The sequence below is a fragment of the Castanea sativa genome, chromosome 4 (genome assembly GCF_040712315.1).
Source record: "Castanea sativa cultivar Marrone di Chiusa Pesio chromosome 4, ASM4071231v1".
Lineage (NCBI taxonomy): Eukaryota > Viridiplantae > Streptophyta > Magnoliopsida > Fagales > Fagaceae > Castanea > Castanea sativa.
In genome coordinates this window covers 12,554,759-12,574,137 of record NC_134016.1, presented here as the reverse complement: position 1 = coordinate 12,574,137, position 19,379 = coordinate 12,554,759, and positions in this window count along the sequence as shown.

The following is a 19,379-nucleotide window of genomic DNA, read 5'->3' as shown; positions in this document are numbered from 1 at the left end:
ATTTATTATTCTCCTAACGACTGTCAAATGAATAATAAATCTCATGACTTTTATTTACATCAACTCTAAATCCTGAGAGAATAATGGACCTAATCATGAGATGTAGGTTGCTTGGATATATCAGGAGTGAGATCTATTCATTATGGTCAAAATCTCAGTATGTTGGGCAGCCGCATTCAGTGTTGATGGAACATATATTCTCAAGATGGAATTCATAATCTCTTAATGGAAATATAAAATATTCCCTTGAGATAAGTTTAATGGGTTTGGTTATTCAGAGAGTTGAGCCCAACCACTTTAGTAAGGAGTTACTGAAGTATATATTTATGGAGTTGGATTTCATAAATATATGATGAATAACATAAATGATTAAATTGGGTGCTCAAGGATTAAAATGTAGTAATCTTCAAAGTGGCAGTCTATATTCATAACTTTGTATTACTACGAATATTTTTATGAAGGGGTTGCATGTATAATAAAGTCTTAGGATATAATTTATAGATAAGGCCTAGAGTGCAACTATATTTATATAGTGGTATTAAATATAATTAATGGTAACTTTGGACTTGTCAAGAGTTGACAGAAAAGCCCAAGACCCATTGGAGCTAGTGTCTTATTGGTCCATTTTGGTCCAATTCCAAGCCACATACTAGAGCCCAATTGGAATGGCCAAAATGCTAGCCAAATTAGATAATCAGTTATATATAAAGAGAGAAACATACAGAATTTCATAAGGTTTTGATAAGACTTTTCATGAAGATCATACAAGAAATGAAATGGTTTGTATGTGAGTGTTGGACACTCTTTTATTCTCTCATTGAAAACTGAATGAGAGACCACACATCTTGGGCATCAAGTGGAATTGGAGTGAAGATTAAGAGTATTCCCAAGTACTTACATTCAGATTGTTTTGAATTTCACCATACCAAGGTACGTTTTCTTGTTCTCAAATTCTGAAACTTACATAGTACATGTTATGAATTGCGAATGAAGTAGATTCGTTAATCTTCCGCTGTGCATGTTTTGTATGAGATACAAACAAGTATTTTCCATGTATTTTTCCAACATACACTTGGTAGCTCGTCTAGCTATACTCCCTTTGCCCCCTCAAGCCGAGTTTTGATGATCTTCAACAAGGATCGGTTTGCTACTTCTGCTTGTCCATTTGCTTGTGGGTGGGAGGGTGAGGAATAATGATTCTTGATTCCTAGCTGCTCGCAGAATTCTGTGAAAGGTGTGTTATCGAACTGTTGTCCATTGTCTGACACTAGTACCTTAGGTATCCCAAACCTGCATACAATGCTCTTCTAGACGAAGTTTTTGACATTTTGCTGTGTGATCTTTGCTAAGAGTTCTGCTTCCATCCACTTAGTGAAGTAATCAATCCCCATCACCAAAAACTTCATATACTTGGTTCTAATTGGAAAGGAACCCAAAATATCCAATCCCCATTATGCAAAGGGCCATGGGCCCATCATCAGGGTGAGGTACTTCGATGGTTGTCTAGGGACGTTGCTGAAGCGTTGACATTAATCACATACTTTTATATAAGCCTTAGCATCTGCTTGTATCGTCGGCTAGTAATAACCTGCACGGACGATCTTGTGGACGAGTGCTCTTGCTCCTGAATGGTTTCCGCATGCTCCTTCATGAACTTCTCTCAATACGTAGTTTGCTTCGTCAGAAACTAAACACTTTAAGTAAGGCTGAGAGAAGCCTCTTTTGTATAGCACCTCGTCTATAAAGACATACTTGGCTGATCTGATCCTTAGTTTTCTGGCTTCATCTCTCTCCTCTAGAAGCCTTCCATCCCTTAGGTAAGCTATTAAAGGGGTCATCCAATTCTCTTAAATTTCTATCTGCTGCACCTCTGGAAGATCTATGCTAGGCATATATTGGACTTTTTTAGGCTCATCCACCCATCCATCTACAGATGTTGCCTTCGCTAAGGCATCAGCTTCCATGTTTTCCTCCCTTGGGATTTGAAGGAAACTGGCTTCCTTGAATTTTCTAATAAGACACTTCACTTTATTGAGGTACTTCTTCATCTGTTCTTCTTTCGCTTCAAATGTTCCATTCACTTGGCCTATGATCAACTGAGAGTCTCCTTGGCAGACCATTGACCCTACCCCTGAACTTAGCCAATTCTAGCCCTTTAAGGAGGGCTTCATATTTAACTTCATTATTGGTTGTCTGGTACTGTAGACGAGTTGCATACTTCAACTTGTCCCTTTTCGGGAATTTCAGTATAACTCCTATTCCTCCTGCATGTAGTGTGGATGAGCCATCTACATAGACGACCCATGACTTTGAGTCATCCAACCCGTCTAAGTCACCATGACTTGGAGTGAACTCCGCAATGAAATCTGATAGAGCTTGAGCTTTTATTGCACTTCTAGGCTGATACTTGATATCAAACTCATTAAGCTCTATGGCCCATTGGATTAGTCGTCTTGCGGTTTCCAATTTGTTCATTGCCTTCTTGAGCGGATGATCCGTCATGACATTAATGACATGAGCTTGGAAGTAATGCCTTAGTTTCCTGGAAGCCATTATTAGTATAAAGGCTAACTTCTCAATCATTGGGTATCGTCCTTCTGATCCCCTTAGTGCTCAACTTGTATAATACATAGGCTTTTGCACTTTCCATTCTTCCTTGATTAATGCTGAACTTACTGCATGTAGGGACACTGCTAAGTATAAATACAACTCCTCACCTGGTATGGACGGGCTTAGCAGGGGAGCTATAGTAAGATAGACCTTAAAATCTTGGAAGGCATTCTGGCACTCGTCTATCTATTCAAACGCCTTCTTGAGAACTTTGAAAAAAGGCAAACACTTATCAGTAGCTTTTGAAACAAACCTGTTTAGAGTTGCAACTCGTCTAGTGAGGGACTGGACTTCCTTGTCATTCTTTGGTGATTCCATATTCAATATTGCTTGGATCTTATCAGGATTCGCTTCAATTCCCCTCTGTGAAACCATGAACCCTAGGAACTTCCCTGACGAAACCCCAAAGGCACACTTACTTGGATTCAGCTTCATGTTGTATTGTCTAACTGTGTCAAAGGTCTCCTGTAGGTTGTCCAAATGTTTCTTCTCGTCCAAGCTCTTTACCAACATGTCATTAACATAAACTTCTACATTCCATCCTATCCATGGACGGAACATGTGATTGACCAACCTCTGGTAAGTTGCCCCTGTATTCTTCAAACCAAATGGCATCACTTTGTAACAAAACAAACCTTGACTGGTAATGAAGGATATCTTTTCTTAATTTGCCTCATCCATCCTTATCTGGTTATAACCTGAGAAGGTGTCCATGAAGTTGAGTAACTGATGACCTATTGTTGAATCCACCAATTGGTCAATGCATGGCAACGAATAACTATCCTTGGGGCAAATTAGTGAAGTCTATACACATCCTCCACTTGCTGTTGGCCTTCTTGACCATCACCACATTAGCTAACCAATCCGGGTAATAGACTTCTTGAATAAATTTTGTTGTGGTTAACTTCTGGACCTCTTCTTTGATAGCCTTATCTCACTTAGGAGCAACGACCCTCTTCTTCTGACGATCAGGCTTGGAAGATAGATACACATTCAAGTGATGAGTAATGACACTTGGGTCAATTCCTGGCATGAATCCACGTGAAAACATCAATACTTTTCTTTAAGAAATGGATGAGGTCTTACTTTGTCTCTTCCTCCATATTTGTTCCAATTCTGGTAAACTTCTTAGGGTCACCTTCATCTAGAGGAACGTCTTCCAGTACTTCAATGGGCTATGCAGTAACCCTTCTCTCCTCTATGTTCATCATCTATACATGCTCATCCATAGCCAACATGGCTAAGTAGCATTCTCTAGCGGCTAATTGATCTTCTTGCATTTACCCTATTCCATGATCTGTTGAAAACTTGATAGACAAGTGGTAGGTAGATGTTATTGCCTTCCAATTGTCTAAAGTTGGTTGTTTAATGATGGCATTGTAGGAAGATGAACAATCTACTACGAGGAAATTCACTTCTTTAGCTATTTGTTGTGGATATGCCCCTACCACAACGGGTAGAGTAATAGTGCCCACTGACTGTAACTTCATTCCTCCAAATCCAACTAAGGGTGAATTCATTGGGCGAAGCTGATCTCGTCCAAGCCTCATCTACTGGAAGGCGGGGTAATATAAGATATTTGCTGAACTTCCGTTATCTATCAACACCTTTCTAGTCGTGTAGTCTGCGATAAGCAAGGTGATGACGATTGCATTGTCCTGCGGGTGATGGACCCTTCCAGCTTGCTTGTCTGCCCCCTTCGTCCTTGGAACTCGTCCAGAGAGTTGGACGTTCTGCACCATTTTCAAGTAGGTATTCCTTGACTTGGAAGATTGCCCTGTTGAAGTTCCTTCTACAATAACTCTTATTTCCCCCAGTGGGGGTCGTGATGGCTCTTCTCTCTTTCCTTTTAACTTCTCGTCCTTGCGATCTTGTCCAAGGGAATTTCTCAACTTTCCTTGTCTGATGAGATTTTCAATCTGCTGCTTCAAATCATAGCATTCATCCGTGTCGTGCCCATGATCTCTATGGAAGTGAAAATACTTGTTTTTATTTCACTTATTAGGATCCTTCTTCATTTTCTTTTGCCATTTTAAGGATGGATCATCCTTGATCTACATAAGCACTTGGTCAAGTGGAATGTTTAGAGGCGTGTAATGCTAACTTCGTCTTGAAGACGAACTTGCCTTCTTGTTATCTCTATCCTTCTTCTCTCCTGTTTGAGCCTTCTTTGGACGAGGGACTTGTTCTAGATGACAAGGGAACTCTGCTTCCATCCATTTTGCTTTCTTTATCTTCTTGGTAATGATTGCGTCTTCTGCATTCATGAAGCTTTGGGCTAAATGGATGAGGTCAACCATGGTCTGTGGTTATTGTTCATAAAGCTTGTGGATGAATAAATTCGAACTAACTCCATCGTAGAAGGCTGCTAACAATAGCTTGTCGTCCATCTCGTCTACCGTCAAGGCTTCCCTGTTGAAATGAGTAATGAAAGACCACAAACTTTCATTGTCCTCTTGCTCTATGGTCAACAGGCTGGCCAAGGAGCATTTATGCTTTTGTCCTTTGATAAAGTTGTTGACGAACAACTTACTCAACTCCTCAAAAGAACTAATAGTATTCAGAGGTATTTTACTGAACCACACTTGTGCTAGCCCCTTAAGGGTGGTTGGGAAGGCCCTACACATTATCTTATCTAGAATTCCTTGAAGGTGCATTGTGGTCTTGAAGGTTGCAATGTGGTCACACGGGTCGTGCGTTCCATCATACGATTCCAAAGAAGGCATCTTGAACTTGGAAGGTAGGGGATGACTGTTGATGGAAGCTATGAAGGGGGAATTAGTTTGATGAACCAAGTCATCTACATGATTCGTTCTTCTCATATTCTCCCTCATCTCGTCCATGGCTTTCCTTGTTTGATCCATCTCTTTCTCCAAGTGTGGCACTCTACGTGAAGCGGTACCCCTTGATTGATTCTCGTGCTCCACATCTTCTCCTTCTTTAACTTCTTGACTCTAAGCTTGTCCTTCTATACACCGTTCATGACATTGCCCTCTTTGGTTGATCTCCAGAGTCAACTCTTAGTTCTGACGGGTTTGCTCTGCCATGACGGCTTCCATAGACTGCATTTGTTGGATGGAAGGCGGTTGCATGACAGGTGCTGACCGGTGAGTGCGATTGGGATGGCTGGAAGCATTTCCACTCTCTTGGTGGCCTGGATTAGTGGCCATTGATCTTGTCTGGACCATACAACCTTTTGTCTAAGAAAGAAAAATTGTAAAGTACAAAGTTAACTTTCCCACAAATGGCGCCAACTGATAATGCACAGAAAATCAGTAGGCTAAATGTTCCAAGCTTCAATGGGCTAGTGGATGCTTGGAAGGCTTGAAAAGAAAGAAACACAAGATCAAAGGCGACCGGGGTGAATCGGCCAAGAACCCTCCAATGCTTAAATTAGTTTTCTCTCTAGAACTCAAGAATTCCAACTTTTTAGGAGTGGTGGAAACTTACTTTCATTTGATGTGGATGAATCCTTATATAGCGAGTTTTGGAGTGGTTACTTATTTGGTAACTTCCTCAAGTGTATGGAAGTTAGAAGGTTCAGACTTAACTTCCATAATTGCTATAAAAGTTAGAATGTTCAATCTTATCTTCTACAACTGCCATTGGAAGTTAAGAGCTGAGTGGGAAGTTATAGCGATAAACAAGGATTTTGCTCATACTTCGAAATAGTAGAACGTGGTCCGAATTATAAGCTTTTGTACATAAATCCATTCTGAAAATTTTCTAAGTGTCGAGAGGTCGTCTAGGTGCTTCCCTAATGGATAACCTTCATACCCACGGACGACCTCCTAACGGTGGACAACCTTCTTATGTTGGGTTAACCTTTTTGGTCCTGGACGACTCTATGGACGAATTGGAGATAGTTCGATTTGTAGTTCACCATCATGAGGAAATAGGGACCCATCAGAAACCACGTGGGTTAATATCCACCATAGTTTGCAAATCGAGCCTTTAAGGTTCGATTTTGCTTTTAAGAAATTGAGCCTCTAAGGGTCGATTTCCAGGTGGATTCCACATGGATAAAAGCATGTCATTCTTAGAACACAGAAACCGAGCCTCTAAGGGTCGAGTTCCAGGTGGATTCCACGTGGATAAAAAACCACGTCATCTACATTAGAACACAGAAATTGAGCCTTTGAGGCTCGAGTTCTTAGGGGAAAACTGGGTCTCTTAAACTTGAGATGCTAGTTTAGTATATAATTTAGAAATATTGCTAACTAATTATATTGTTTGGAGATTGATGTTATTTGCCAATTTTTGCCATAATCATGAGTGGGGACATGGTTATCAAACTTGCACCGTATGATTCTCTCTAGAATCTTATTAAAAATGAGGGTGTATGGGTTGGTTCAGAACAATAATGGAATTCTTGTCCACGCTCATGCAATATTTGCTCCCTGGTTAATGATAATAGGCACATTTCAAATAATCTCATTACGCGAAATCCCTAGATACTTTTATCTCATTACATTTTCTAGCTAGGTCTTATTAATGCCTTTTTGGGCCAAAAAATAAAACTATATCTTTCTTAGTTCCACTTTGTCTTCTCATTATTTCTTTGCCTAGAATATGAAATTTGCAATCTGGAATTATGCCATTTTAAATTTTACATGGGTTCAGATGGAGTGGGGATGTGATTGTTTAGGTATGTTTTTGAAACTGAAATGGAAGAGAGCTAGGGAAGTTCTAGTGGAGTTGAAAACTGGTAACTAGGATTGTTTTCATGTTTTAACGGAACAAAATGGGGAAGTATTAGTATATTGTTGCCTTAATGAAAAATGACTTCTATTGGAATAAGAGATTCCTTTGATTTTTCCTCTCAGTTCAGAAAATGTTTTTTTTTTTCCCTGATTGACAATTCCTAAACGATTTCATTAGCACGTCATTTTCTCACATTAATTTTCACATTTGTAGTTTTTTATGACCTACCAACCTTATACATTGATAACATGTTGTCTTGAACAAGACCATTGGAGCTAAACAGTTTTGGAGACAGTACTGTACCAAATTGCCTATTGAGTAAGATTGTGGGGGTTCTCAATTGTAATTTTTTTTTATAGAAATACTTCTCATTTAGAGGTTGGTTCCTAGTGTGATGGTAAGTTCCTTCTATAAAAAAAGTGGCAGGTTACGGTTCGAGTTTGGTAATTAGTCTCAAAAAAGAAAAGAAAAATGGGGTCAGGGTTTGCATGATGAGGTTATTTGGCCTCAGTTGAGATTAGGTGTTATAATTTCAGGAAAAGATATAGGTTATGGAAGCTTCAAGTATCTCACAAATTGGTTGTGTTCATTTGGAAATTCTAGTTGATGTGGACTGCTATCAAAACTGAGGATGATAAGTGGAATAGATGTCAACCTTATCTACCTTTTAATGAACAAGCTATATATTATTCATCTTTTCAACTCTTGCAAACTTGCCTGGGAGCAGTGTGGTTTGTGTTCTCTTGTATATATTTAGAATAGGGTCAAAATTTGGTTAGGAAATTACATTTCTGCTACCAATGTTCTAATGTATTGTTGTTATAACTTGGCTATGATGCAGCGGACACTCAAAGACTAGCTCTCTTTATTTAAACCAGTGTTTGTCTAGAGAATGTTCTGAATGAAAATTACTCTTGGTAGTGTGTGGAAGGTTAAAAATAGTACATGGAAGGGGACACATTTTGTGGCAAAGGACACATCCTGCTAGAGGAAGTCGGCAGGTTTCAACAGTTAGGAAACAAATTTTATGAACATAAATTTATGCTTAGCAATCAAAAATTGGTTATTAGGGAAAGATTTCATGCAGTGGTTATTCCTTACTAGCTGCATTGAAGGGGTGAAAGTTCTTAATAAATTGACTAGGTGGTGTTGGATCCTTACCCTAGTGGATGCTAATATCTGAAACTTAAAATGCTATTTACAATATTGATAAGCAGGTTTTGACTGATGTTAAGCCATTAGCAAAGAAGGCAACTAAGTGTTAAATTCTAAAATGAGCATCAACTAGACGTGCAGATATGTGAAATTATTCGATGGTGTTGCATTCTGCTTTTCAACATATGTCATTTGTTATTTTCTTGGTTTCAGCAGTTTTTGTTGATCTGTGACTTGTGTACCAAAAAATAAAACAGGAAAATACTTTCAAAGAAAAAGGTCATGACCGAATCAAAAGCTTGGAATCATTTTGATAATTTCATGATATGAATGCCACCACTGCTACAATCAAAAGAGTTCTAATGACAACAAAGAAGAAAGCACATGTGTCATTTACAACTTTTTTGCCTCAACTATTAATGTATGGTGCTTATAAATTTGAGGCAACTATAAAAAGAATAATGACTAGAAGAAAGAAGATCATGAAATATGTTTTTCACTTCACATCCTTATACTACGTACTACTATCTCTTGAGAAATATGTTTTTCTTTAATTGTGACCATATCTTAATATTATCTGTACACAATTGTTATTATCGTACAATATGCAATACATATCATATCGTAACCAAAAAGTTATGTACCATAAGTGAATCAATAATGTTCATGAATTGTATAATACATAGGTATGTATCATATGAATGGTAGAGTCCATATTTTTAGGTTGGCAAACTGTGATCCAATGTAATCAATTTATTGTGTTTTTGGTGAGTCTTGAGAGTGTTAAAAGTGTATTTTAATGTCCAAGATAAATAGCTTAGTTCAACTCAAGAAAGACTCAAGTTCAGCGCAAGAAAAAAAAAGTTTTTGCAATTTCGATTGCAAGCTCAACCAATTGAGATGAGTTCGATTCCAACTCGACACCTAGTTTGGCTGATCAAGATTGTGTGTATCAACAAAAATAAAGAATGCGAAAAATGCCATAACTCATTTGTTTCAAGTCCGATTCATGATTCGTTTATATTACTATTTAAAGGACATCATAAGCCATCCCTAGAAAGGCTTTTCAGAGAGGGAAATCACTGTTTGAGCGGCTAGAGTTTATATAACCAAGTATCTCTCAATTTCATTATATTGCCGAGATTCTAATTAGATCTGATTTGGGATAATAATAATAAAAATTGATAAGGAAATAATAATTTAATCAAATGTAATATAATATATATAATCTAATGTAGGGTGTTTTGAAAAATGAGTATGTAAAAAAAAAAAAGTAGGTTCTTATGCTAAAATAGACATGAATTTTTATACGAGCTGATGCGAATGGTCTAATATAGTAGAAACAATGATGCTTTGTCTATTTGTTAATAGATGATTGCATTGTAATGTATTATGAAACAATAATTTTATGTCTTTGTTTTTGTTGATAGTTTGTTAAAACTAAATAGATGCTTACTTGGAATTTCATGATTTTTTTTCTTATACTTTGGCCCTTCCTAACTTAAAATCCTGACCTTGTCATTGACTGCAACCAATGCATATAATATCTTAAATTACAATGGCCTAGAGACAAGTACTCTTATCTAAGTTGTATCGTATTGAATTTCTATGCTCATGGAGAAGAAATTGAGTTTTGTACTTTAGAGGTTGTAAACCAATTATACTCAATGTCTATTTGCCATCAGCTTACAAGCTCAACTTTTAGTTTTTAAATTTTATGTACAGTTTTCTAAAATCTCAATTTTCCTGCATTTTTTTCACTTTTTCAAAAATTTTCAAGATATAAGTATATGTTAGCATACTTTTAGCAAAAATTTTTCAATAAAAAGCTACTCAATCTTTCTAATTACTATGATCTATTCTGATCTTAATTAAGATACAAGTACATCTATGTACGTCTTTAAACTCTTCTAAAAAAAAATTTACGTCTCTAAACTATTTAGAAAATTTGGGCCAAGCCCAGCCCAAACGGGGAGTAGTATTTCTTTGATTTCCTACGTAAAACTACCCACAAATTCCTTAACTGTTTATGTCAAAATCTATAAAAAAAAACATTCATTGATCTCTCTACTTTCCATTCTCGATCTGTAGAAGTTTTTTAGGCTTCGGATTCATGTATCTTAATTTACTACTCTATTAGCAATTAGCAAGCATCACCACCACAAGAAATGCATATATAATTAAAAATGTTGATAATAATAATGTGTACTAATCGGTTCCTCTCTAAAGGTTAGTGCTCGATCGTGTAATAACCTCTTTAACATGGGGGATTCACATGCATATCTGATATGTTAGGTTCTTCTTTTTAACGTTAGCGGGATTTCACTTGGTGTTGATTTTTCTTTAGGTCAACGTACTCCTCGCTTCAAAAAGTGGAAATGATGGCAGAGACATTCTTAATTCTTTAATTATTTAAAGAACGGTAAAGTTGTTATTAGGCAGAAGACATGAACATCTTGGTCTGTAAAATTAATGTGGAAACACATGGATCGGAGTAAACAATTCTCACAGAAAACTCTTAGTGTGTTTGCCCTAATGGATGCCGAGGGCAGTGGTATTTATTCCAGTTTATATAGGGAAAAGAAAAAAATTCAAGAGAATGAAAACCCATCTCATGCATTTCCAATTACACCCTTTCATATGTTTTTTATTTTTTATTTTTAAAACAAATATACAATTCCCTTCTTTATTGTTGTGTCTGGAGATAGTATATTTGATTAAAACTCCAAACAAGGGCACGCAAGGATACAAAGAATAATCCAAGCTCATTCTTAATATTTCACTTTATACTCTATTAAATACGATATGTCATGTGTTTGGATTATTATTATTATTATTATTTTAATTTTTAAACTTTATTAAGTTATTTGAGAAACATTATGTATGATAAATTGATATTAATGAAGTATAAAATAAAGGAAAATGTTTTAGGATATACCCTAAGGGTAATGGTTTAGAAAATTTTTATTAGAAAAGAAAAGAAAAATTAATTATTTTGGCGGCTTTAAGGACATCCATTAACATGACTTAATTAAAATAAATTACTCAAAATTAGTCTAAATTTTTATTATTATTATTATTATTATTATGAGGATACACATACATACACCATTACGAGCACTCTTTTTTATTCATTGGGAACCAAAACCCCTTTAACAATACTATGTGCTTTGGTCCTTGGTTTGTAAAACATTATGGACAGATTTCGAGTCCAAGTCCAAGGATGCAACTTTGCAAAGCTATTTCTCATCTCTAGATTTCTATTGGGGTGGGGGTACAGAATGTGGGCATGCGGTGTTAAATTTAGGGAGTCAAGAGTTCGGTCATTTGCCTTCCTATAAAGGTCATAGAATTTGTCATTTTTAAAGCGGAATTTCTTTTCTCTTTTTTTAGCTTTTTTTTTTCTTAGCAACCATTGAAGTCTTATTTATTTATTGATGTAAACTTTGGGAGTCTTATTAATTAATAATTAGCAGCCCCCACTTTATTTATTATTTTCATCCTCAAATGCGGTTGTCTAAGAATGCGGTTTTCTAATTAAGAAGTGGGAGAAAGTAGTGAATGAATAATTTAAAAATTAAGGAAATTAGAAAGAGAAAGTTTCTTTCCACTAAGTAAAGCCCAAGATGGTGCATGATCCAAGCTCCAAAGACCACGCTGGTCTACCACTGCCTTTTTCATTGAGGTGGGCAATGACCCTATGAGACTACTCAATTAATTAGGATAATTAGTCCATGTTCTACACTGCAAAATTGAGATACTATCATAAATAATTGCTCAGAGACTATTCAATTAATCTAGGTTTGAAGTTAAATATTCTTTTCATCTATTTTTTCTATTATATTATTTACCTTTGTAAGATTCAAGAAAATGTAAGTTTAAAATGTTGATGCACTTCCACCGGAATGCATTAAAGTCTAGTTGGTTGGCTCAAATAAGTTTGTGCATTTTTTTATATAGAAATGCTCATCCCAAAACCCCAAGTGTCATTTTTTATAAGCCTAAAAGTAAAGTATTAGAAGTGTTATGCAAGGATCCACTAATGTATTAAGTTAAATGGTGAATCAAATGATAAAACCATAAGGATTCTTTAAGGTGACTACACAAATGGGGGGATGAGCTTGATTTTTAAATGGTCAGCTTTGCATGTATTTGCTATTAGCAAGTAAGGCTATGGAATACTCATGAATGATTGCTCTTTGCAGAGATAGTAAAAGGTTTTATGCAGGGGTGTGTATTCAACTTGAGAATTTGATTCAACCCGATGTCTTAGATTCATTTTGTTAGTTTTTAGACCCCTGAACACACAATGTTTAACTTAATTTTATTGCCAAGTTGTTACTTATTAAGTCAACTGTGCAAACCCTATGTTAAACATACATCAAACATATCATGCAACAAAAAAGTAAATAAGACACTAATACGATGATTTAGAAAAACCAATGAAATAAACTAGTTTCAAGATAAAAAACTTGGGGGGACCAATCTCAAGAAGAACAAACTACAAAAAAAAAAGGTTTTATAACTGCGTTTTTAAAACGCGGCTATAGCTCATTAAAACGTGACTATAGGACGATTTGACCTATAGTTGCATTTACTACCCTGGCCTAAAACCTATGACTATAAGCGTAAGGGGTCTATGGCTGCATTTTTGCAAATACGGCTATATAGGCTAAGACCAATGGCCGTGTTTTTACAAATGGGGCTATAGGCCAGGACCAATGGCCACATTTTTAGAAACGCGGCTATAGGACGTACTCTAGCCGCGCTTATAAAAAGTGGCTATAGGGGACATACCCTAGCCGCGTTTAAAACATGGCTGTAGCCCTTTTGTTTTTTTTTTGAATTTGGCTATAGCCGCATTTTAAAAATGCGGCTATAGTTTTTTTTTATAAAATTTTTTAATTATCCTGGCTAGATGGCAAATGCATTGGATATATGCATTGGATATATATAAATAAAGTTGTATTACATACATAAATAAATAAATAAATATATATATATATATATATATATATCAAAACTGTAGGGAATTCCCACTGCAGTAAAGATGTAGTAGTTGTAGCTATTATATACCCAATGATGAGGAAAAAAAATTACATCAATAAAATGCCGTGGAATAAAAAAGAAAAAAAGGTAAGAAGCATGCCTTCTTTTGTGATGGCTTCAAGATGGAGTTAGAAGGATTAAGTCTAATGCAGGAACCTTTTTAAGGCTTGTTTTCACATAAATGCCAAAAGAAAAAAAAAATGTATTCAGCACTAAAAGTGCAAATATGTATAAAACACCTATGAACGTTTAGACCCTCAATTAACAAATTACTAATTCAAGCTTAATATCAAACAAAGTATGTGCGAAAAATGAACATAAGCTCATAACAGAATCGATAAACAACCTAACCAAATAAAATCACATTCACAACAGAAATAAAATGGCAAAGATTAAGAGAAGAGAGATGCAAACACAAGGACAATACAACGATGTGTTATCGAAGAGGAAACCAAAGCCCTCGGCGTAAAACTTCTCCGTCGCCCTCCAAGCGGTCAATAATCCACTAAAGAATGTAGTTGGGATACATGAACAGCAGAAGACCCTCCAAGCCTAATCTATCCAGTGTACCTGAGCCTTCCAAGCTTTTACTCCAACGAGGTTGCGCTGAGCCTATTTCTTCTTTAGCTTACTAGATTCCGCTATAGCCCATAGCATCAACCAATATGAAATTGGTCCCTTCTTAACTGCTTCCCAAAGCACCAAACAGCCTTCTCATAAATGTGGGTATGGTGAGAAAATATTTTGGTAATGTACCTCTCAAGGATGTAACAGTAGAGAGGAAGAGAGTAGCGGAATTTGAAGAGTCTCTATGTGAAGATGGTGGATGAGTCAATTTTGTTTTTCTCTAGGGTTTATCTCTCAAAAATTCTCTCTAGAAGCTCTCTACATTTCGTGGGTATAAGGGGTATTTATACTAGAGAGAGAAAGGAATGTGAAGAGTTAGTTTTTCAAAACAGAGCTGACTGGCGACTTGGCCTCGCGACTTGACTGAGTTGCGAGTTCAAGCTGCGAGCAAACAAAATGGCCAGACTGGACTTTTTGTCATGTAGTGCTCCAGCTGGCGTAACTGTTCATCTTCTCTGCATGCTTCATGTTAGGTTTTGAGTTTGTAATGTTAGCAAACCATGACAAAAACTAAGTTTCATAAGTTTAGAGTGGTCTACATTGAAGCCCAAGGCAAAAAACTCAAGTTCAGGATGAAGAAAAATGAGTTACAATCTCTTTCGTTTGATTGGTACTCGATTGATCGAAAGTCGCATATCAGTAAAATTAGCAAACGTAAAAAGGCCATAACTTGACCGTTTGAAGCCTAAATCGCGAGCTGTTTTTTCCAGTATTTAAAAGAAATTATAAGCTAACCCTAGAGAGGGGTTTTAGAGTTTTTTAGAGAGATTAGAGTTAATATTGTTCCTCTTTTGTGGATCTAGGGTTTTGTACCCTAAAGCTCTTTAAGGTGGCTTTTTATGCTGTATGTGTGAATTTCTTGTGAGATCTAAAGGTGTTTGCCTTCACATACACTTAGGGTTATCAAGATATTGATTGATGTCAAGAGCTTGGTAATCAATTCAGTTGCAGATTCAAGAGCTTAAAGATATACAAGCGGGAGTTCTTGTACTTGCTAGAGAATCCAAGAAAGAAGGAGTCCGTGGTCTCGGAGCTTGCACATGGTCGTGTCAGTAAGTTTTCTATTGGTGGGTAGCAATAGGATGTTAGTGGTCTAAGTCGCTATTGTACAAACTTCGATTCTTTCATAGTGGATTCAGCTTTACCTTGAGAATAGCTAGGTTAAATCATTCCCAGATTTTTTACCGGTTTGGTTTTCCTAGGTCATCATATCATTGTATTCTTTATATTTATGCTGTTTTGCATGATATGATTGTTTTGTGTTAACCTAGATCTACATAATTTAACTAAGTTAATAACTTGGCTAAATAACTAGGTTAATCTGTTTGTTTTAAGGGGTTTAAATAAATCAACACTTCACTTGTGTGCATCATCTGGCGGCTTGCAAGCCACGAGCCACCCGCGAATCCCTGCTTCACTGCACAGTCTTGAGCATTTCTTCACACTTTCTCACACACTACCCTTACATGAATCCCACCTAAATACAGGGTTTCTAAGTGCTGAATTACAAGCAAATTGGCACGGAATAAAACCAACAAAATGGTTGATAAATTTCAACCTTACAAGCCCAAATGCAGCATTTATAGTCATGAGTAGTCCCCAATAAAAATCCATGATCCCATTATTCTTGAGGCAGTATGGCACAAAGGACGTAATATAACATTATATATATATATATATATATATATATATATATATATATATATATATAAATTGAATAAATTAAACATGAAGGTCATATGGCCCCTGTAAACAACTCCAAATGTTTAGTGTTAATAATTGAATTTTCTGAACTTGAAAATTGAGCAAATTTAAAATATCAGCTCTGGTATATCATAAAAACTCTTGGAGAAGTTGTCCAAGAACCAAACACCACCAAAGTTTTGAAATAAAAAAAACTCATAATATGCACAATATGTAGTTCATGGCATTTTTTTTTATAAGTACTAAAGAATTCTATTAATAGAAGGGTAAAGATTACAACAGAAGACTTAAATGGTCAAAAAAATCAACTAAAGAATTACAAGAACCACCCCTCCCAAAATCATTGTTCAAGATTCAAATAAAAAAAAATGCAAAAAGAAGCCTTAAGTTCAATCACAGATTCATACACCTTCAGAAGTGCAAATATTCCGTTCCGTCCAAATTTTTTGATATGTAAATAAATTTATTCAAAATAGGAGATAGTTCAAAAGACAAAGTGTGCATAAAACATCTAAAGAACTATAATGAAATTAGAGGCTGTCCAGAACACCCATCCAATCATATAGGGATCTCAGTGTCAACTGCTTGATAACAAAATAACGCTAAATTATCGATATCACAAGACATTAAATCCTATAAAATAACATGAGAATGCAAACATTTTAGGAATTATTTTTAAGATCAAGGTTTCTGCTAGTAGGCAATAAAATTAGACATTATCCACTTAAGATGATAATAGAGAGAAATGTGATCATTTATTATAAACATATTTTTAATTTAATGAATAAGGAACCAATATTGCTAGTGGCCGAAAACACCACTTAGAACCAATGAGGAATCAAGAATAACTTCATGATATCATGAATGACATCACTAATGGACCCATAAGCTTTTTGTTTGGTCTATTTCTGAAACTATTGGTATAAAGCTTTTTTGCCAACAAATTATTTGCTTATTTGTTAAAAATAAACAAATGTATAAATTATGCTCTAAAAAGAGCTTTAAATATATATATATATATATATATATATATATAAACACACATAAACAATAATCTAAAATACAAGTTTAATCCAAACTCACCTCAAATTTCATTTTGTGTAATACATTGTGAGTTAAAGAAAACAAGAATTTTAATATTTGCAAACAAATTATCATATAATTTTTTTTTTAAATAATGCTCTCTATATATATATTGAGAATCAAAAGCTCAATATTTAAAGGCAGTCTAATGCTTTAAAAAAAAAAAAATTCTTGTATACACATAGGTCCAAATTACAGTGTAATAATTATTATAGTATAATGGTAGCCCATAAATTGAATGCTAATGGTACTCCTTAGCAGCAAGTGATCACATATATCCTAGCAACCTCCTACGGCAATAAATCTGAGTTGTTAATCTAAAAAACATGTAAGAACAACATAAATGAGCTAAAAGCCCAATAAATACTAGTAATTCATACACTACCATCGATTTCAGGTATAACAAAATGTTACTGGTTTCATATGAAGCAAGAGGCAAAATAGAATAACAATAGTTGATGAATTCAGAATATTTTGGTTATTTTTTGGGTTTTAGGGGTATTTTGATAATTTTTAGGTTTTGGGGGTATTTTGGTCATTTTCTAAAAATTTAGATTTTATGTTGGTAATCTATAGCCTCGTTTTAAAAATGCGGCTATAGGTCCTCCTTTTAAAAAAAATTATTTATTTGGATGGACCTATAGCCACGTTTATTAAGGCGGCCATAGACTTAACATATAGCCTCGTTTTTAAAACGTAGCTATAGGTTAGCTATAGCCGCATTTTTTAAAATGCGGCTATAAGTCCTCCTTTAAAAAAAAATTATTTGGCTGGACCTATAGCCGCGTAAAATGTGGCTAAAACTACTTATAAACGCGGCTGTGTTTTTGTAAACACGGCTATAGACCCACGTATTTTGTAGTGTCATTATCAAATAAAAATTTACAGTCAATAATATTTAATTTGTAGTAAAATTAACTATGGTTACTAAACCTATCTCTAAAACCCTCAGACTTATGATGTGGATCTAATTAAATATAAACCCTCAGCTTATAATTGTTGCTTTGATTTATTTTGGATTCTAAAACTTAGAGTACAATCATTAGTTTGATTTATTTAATTTGGATTTGTAAGATTAAATTTAGATAAAATATGAATATTAGGCCCAACCGTGTTTATTGTAATCATATATTATAATGGACTGAATTAGTTGAGCAAAAACCTTGTGTTTAGAAGGCTTGACAAAATGGTCCCAACCCTACAAGTTGGGTTGAGTTGGAGATTTCTAAAACCAAGGAGGTTGGATTGGGTAATAAATACCTCAAATTCAACCTATAATAATGTATTATTGATTACATGACCTGCTTGGAGCTAGTCCAATTTGCTCATATACCTGGGTGGCATTAGGATGATATTGACATATTTAAGTCAATGCTCCCAGTAATTTTCTATATAGTAAGTAGACTTGACGGACGGGTTTGATCAGGTTCATGTTAGTTAGTCATTTCTTAGTTTTTCTTGATAAAGTGTCATGAATAGGCACTATTATACAAACCTTGTAAATTATGTAACTCATATATAACCAAAGATGCAAGTTTCTCTACTTCCTCTTTAAAGTTCCCTAAATTTCTCCTCTCTTGTTTTTTCCTTATTCTTAGAAGGTGACTAGCTCATATTAAGTCAATTTTCACTTATTCGCATTCATTTTTACCATTTATTTCATTCATTTTTTATAAAACTTGGCAGATTTATTACAGTATGACCCACAACCAATCTTCAGGGTTAGCCGGTTAGGTCAACTTGATATTTTTCATATATTTTTTTCACATGCAAAAAATAATAATACAAAATAAAAACCAAACATGATAATATTGTCCATCATTTTTTCAATACAAATAAAGGAAAAAATAAACAAAAACACTCAAAAAAATAAATTTAAATAATTCATAAATTTTTAAGCTTACACGTACAGTCCAGGATTTACTAAACTGAAGCCTTCAAGCCTCAACTTAGTTAAGAAAGAATCCATGAATGTCTGTGAAAAGAAAATAACAGTAAATGAAAGTGTGAAATATGTTTACACAGAGTTAGAGGAGAAAAAAAAAGAAAAAGAAAAAAAGAAAAAGAGAAAAAAGTGAAAAAACTCCCTTTTAAAAAAAAAAGGTCAACCCGTGTGACCCATTTCATCGGTCGAGTTTAGATTGACCCCTTTTTCACCAGTCCAAAAAATCACTACCCAAACCAATAATTTTCCTTTTGGTTTGGATGGGTTATTGGGTCTGGGTTCAATTATTCTTATTTGAGAAATTGGGTTCAATTATATATATATATATATATATATACCCGGTATAATAGTAAACTTTTTCTTCAAAAAAGAAAAGAAAAGAAAAGAAGGTATAAAAGTAAACCTAGCCGTGTATATATGGTGGTGGCATTGCAAACGTTGTGTTAGGATCTCAGCCATTTCGTCGATAAATGTCGAGCGGAGCTCCTGTTCTAAATTCATA